Raw genomic sequence first — 5,047 nt, forward strand, 5'->3', positions numbered from 1 at the left:
GCTGAGGAATGCCAAATGGCTGAGAAACACCTAAAGAAATGTTCAACATCTTTAGTCATAAGGGAAATGCAAATCAAAACAACCCTGAGATTTCACCTCACACCAGTGAGAATGGCTAAGATCAAAAACTCAGGTGACAGCAGATGCTGGCGAGGATGCGGAGAAAGAGGAACACTCCTCCATTGTTGGTGGGATTGCACACTGGTACAACCATTCTGGAAATCAGTCTGGAGGTTCCTCAGAAAATTGGACACTGAACTACCTGAGGACCCAGCTATATCACTCTTGGGCATATACCCAAAAGATGCCCCAACATATAACAAAGACACATGCTCACTATGTTCATAGCAGCCTTATTTATAATAGCCAGAAGCTGGAAAGAACCTAGATGCCCTTCAACAGAGGAATGGATACAGAAAATGTGGTACATCTACACAATGGAATATTACTCAGCTATCAAATCAATGACTTTATGAAATTCGTAGGCAAATGGTTGGAACTGGAAAATATCATCCTGAGTGAGGTAACCCAATCACAGAAAAATGCACTCATTGATAAGTGGATATTAGCCCAAATGCTCAAATTACCCTAGATGCACAGAACATTTGATACTCAAGAGGGATGATCAAAATGCAAATGCTTCACTCCTTCTTTAAAAGATGAACAAGAATACACTTGGGAGGGAATAGGGAGGCAAAGTTTAAAACAGAGGCTGAAGGAACGCCCATTCATAGCCTGCCCCACATGTGGCCCCTACATATACAGCCACCAAACTAGATAAGATGGATGAAGCAAAGAAGTGCAGGCCGACAGGAACTGGATGTAGATCTCTCCTGAGAGACACAACCAGAATACAGCAAATACATAGTTGAGTGCCAGCAGCAAACCACTGAACTGAGAATGGGATCCCGGTTGAAGGAATCTTAGAAAGGACTGAAAGAGCTTGAAGGGGCTCGAGACCCCATATGAACAACAATGCCAACCAACCAGAGCTTCCAGGGACTAAGCCACTACCCAAAGACTATACATGGACTGACCCTGTTCCCCAACTGCATACCCCCAGTGAACATGATTGTTTGGGGGAGGTTGGTAATGGGGAGAGGATGGGGATGGGAACACCCATATAGAAGGGGAGGGCAGGGTTTAGGGGGATGTTGGCCTGGAAACCTGGAAAGGGAACAACAATTGTAATGTAAATGAGAAATACCCAATTTAATAGATATTGAGGAAAAATAAGAAATACCCAATTTAGTAAAGATGAGAAACAAGGGGGGAGAGTTAGGGGGAAATATTGGTGAAATAAAAAAATAAATATTATTCAAATTAAAATATTAAACAAAGAAAAGAAATGTATTTGTGCAGTAGTGGCACATATTTTTAATTCCAGCTCTCTCAAGACAGAGGCAGGCTGACTTCTGTGAGTTTAAACCTCTAGGCTATCCTTAGTCTAGAGAGTGTGTTCCAAGACAGCAAATGTTATGCAGAGAAAGCAAAAACAAAACAACTAACATGTAATTTTAATTAAACTTTTTTTTCTTCTTACACTTCACAGCTAATTCCACCAGCATTGTCTGTGATGATGTTGTGCATGAAAGCATTATGTTTGTACTGAAGTGTGAGGAAGATGTGAAAAAGGAACTTGAGAAATACCATGCACCTCCAGAGGCTGTTCAAGCAAAACTGGAAGTGAAGAGATGTGTAGACAAGATGAGCTATGAAGAGAGATTTCAAGTAGCATTAGCACTGGTATGTTCCTTTGCTTTAAACTCTCAGCAGGCCACAAATGAAGTTTCCCTGACATTCAGTGGGGAACACATAAATGGGGGGAAGGACAGGACATCAGTGATAGGTTGGTAGAGGAATATGCTGCCCTCCGAGTTCAGTTGTAAACAGTACCTGGGATATGTGCCCCTTTCTAGAGTTTCACCCTTGAAGCAACACTCTCCTGAAAATTCTATCAAGGACTAATACAGTTCTCAAAAAGTACGTTTCAAGTCTAACTCTATTGTCAATCTGCTGAAGACATTGCTGAAGTTAACATCTTCACAATAAATGGATATTAACTCTACTGAATACTGTGGGGAGTGTTGATAAATGAAAACCCCACAGATGGGAGGAAGGAAACTGGAGACAACCTCCTTAAGAGAAAGATATGGACAAGATGCATTTCTCTGGCACCTTTATTGGCCCTGTCAGGAACCTGTGAACTTCCTGTTTCCAATACTTGCGTACCCATGTCTGTCCTGGGTTTCTCTGGTTACCCAATTGGAGAAAAGTAGAAGCCATAATTCTAAATCATCAGAGAAGGTTATAGCTAGGGAGCTGTGACCCAATTTGTCCCCTCCTGATCACAGGAATCACAGAGAGCTAGGGGTCTGAACTACACCTATCACATCAATTCAGAGAGATTCACCTTAATGTGGAAAGATTTCCATTAATATGCATTATTTGATATTATTGCCTTGAGCACCCTTTGCATTTCCCTTCTGTCTTCCCACAGTGCCCTCCAAGGAGTCTTGGTTCATTAACTTTTTTTGGCTAGGAACTGCCTGACATTCACATTTCTTCTTTTGATTTCTGTTTATTTCCAGGCAAATGTTGTATTGCAATGTCAATGGTACGAAGGGACCGGAATGCTTTTTCCTATTTTCGATGTGTTTGGATAGATAAACTGGCTTTCCCTCTCCAATGTGAAGGTTTCAATGTCTTGCACTAATAAATTACTAATAATAAATCTCTTGCACTAATAAATCTCATGATACTATTTGTCTGCTGTTATCCTAAGACCTGGGTCTTGTGCTGAGTGGGTTCTTATTCTTAAAACTTACATTTCCAGTGATGGTAATAAGATACAAAAATAATCTCTATCAACATGATTATCAAGCCTGAAAACAGGAATCAGAAACACCATGTTTACTCAAGTATTGTCCTGCCTGCCCAGTATGTAACTTTCGGATTTCTATGATCAAAAATATAACAAAGATTGGTCTCTTCTTAGGCACTGTATTTTTATCGTTGCTAACCCTGTACAGCATGTCATTAACTGTCAAAGCGCTCCAACTCAGTAACTTCCCCCATTCAACCTATGTTACTCTTATGATAACTCCGTATTCTAAGAAAAAAAATCCCTTGTTATCATAAGATTCATTGAAGTAGATCAACCATGCTATCCATTTTTTAAATGAAATGCAGTGAAACTTCTCAATAATTAAAACATGCAAGCTTGTCTTTCATCAAAAGTACATATTCATTTATAATTAATGGATCTTCCTTGTGTCTCTTTGAATATTTCCACATTTTGTCCCCCAGTAAAGCAATCACGGCTTTGTGCCACATTCTGGCATAGGAGACAATGAGACAAAAGACGAGAAAGGGTTTTCAGGATGTCTACTGCCTAATGTTCTAAACGTGGTCCACATCCTCCAGTCTGATGGTAGCTTGCTCTAAGGCAGAGATGAAAGTGCTTCAGAAAGTTCAGGTTACTCTCATCCCTGTCTTTTATGGTTTTCAAGAAAACAAAGTAAAGTTAAACCTCTTCTGAGCCTATACGACAATCACCAGCAACACAAAGAGTACACACCAGCATAAATTTGTAATAAAACTGATATACCAACCACATTACATCTAATAGAAAAGAAACTGAGATAGACTATTTAATGAAAAAGAATGATATATCTTAAAACCATTGTATGTAACACAGAAGCCAAAAACTCAAGGACACAGTTGAAAAAAAAAAAAAGGAAAACAACAATAACAGCAGTGGCAGCAGTGGTGGCAGTGGTGGCGGTGGCAACAACAAAGACCAAGAAAAGTTTCCAGAATTAAGATCACAAGTAGCGGTATTTAGCGGGAGTCCCAAACCTGCTGATCCCTGCCCACAGCAGCTCTCTGCTCCCAAACCCCGTGGGAGACAGACCTCACCGCCTGGACAGGTGGGCACTCCTGAGACTGCAGAGCGGAAGAGACCACCAACACTGCCCACCCCTGCCCACATCCCTGGCCCAAGAGGAAACTGTATAAGGCCTCTGGGTTCCCTTGGATAAGGGCACAGCAGCAGCAGGTCCCCTGCGTCTGAGACACCACCGGAACCTGAAGGGACCGACCGGATAAACAGTTCTCTGCACCCAAATCCCGTGGGAGGGAGAGCTAAACCTTCAGAGAGGCAGACACGCCTGGGAAACCAGAAGAGACTGCACTCTGCACACATTACTGATTCCAGAGGAAAACACCAAACGCCATCTGGAACCCTGGTGCACGGAAGCTCCCGGAAAGGGCGGCACAGATCTTCCTGGTTGCGGTCCTGCTGAGAGCTCATAAGCAACACCCCACAAGCAAACTTGAGCCTCAGGACGACAGGTAAGACCAACTTTTATGCTGCAAGTGACCTGCCTGGTGAACTCAAGACACAGGTCCACAGGAACAGCTGAAGACCTATAGATAGGAAAAACTACACGCCCGAAAGCAGAACACTCTGTCCCCATAACTGGCTGAAAGAAAACAGGAAAACAGGTCTACAGCACTCCTGACACACAGATTTATAGGACAGTCTAGCCACTGTCAGAAATAGAAGAACAAAGTAACACTAGAGATAATCTGATGGCGAGAGGCAAGCGAAGGAACCCAAGCAACAGAAACCAAGACTACATGGCATCATTGAAGCCCAATTCTCCCACCAAAGCAAACACAGAATATCCAAACACACCAGAAAAGCAAGATCTAGTTTCAAAATCATATTTGATCATGATGCTGGAGGACTTCAAGAAAGACGTGAAGAACTCCCTTAGAGAAACACAGGAAAACATTAATAAACAAGTAGAAGCCTACAGAGAGGAATCGCAAAAATCCCTGAAAGAATTCCAGGAAAACATAGATAAACAAGTAGAAGCCAATAGAGAGGAGTCACAAAAATCGCTGAAAGAATTCCAGGAAAATACAATCAAACAGGTGAAGGAATTAAAAATGGAAATAGAAGCAATCAAGAAAGAACACATGGAAACAACCCTGGATATAGAAAACCAAAAGAAGAGACAAGGAGCTGTAGATACAA

Source organism: Rattus rattus, chromosome 3 (assembly GCF_011064425.1).
Source record: "Rattus rattus isolate New Zealand chromosome 3, Rrattus_CSIRO_v1, whole genome shotgun sequence".
Taxonomy (NCBI): Eukaryota; Metazoa; Chordata; class Mammalia; order Rodentia; family Muridae; genus Rattus; species Rattus rattus.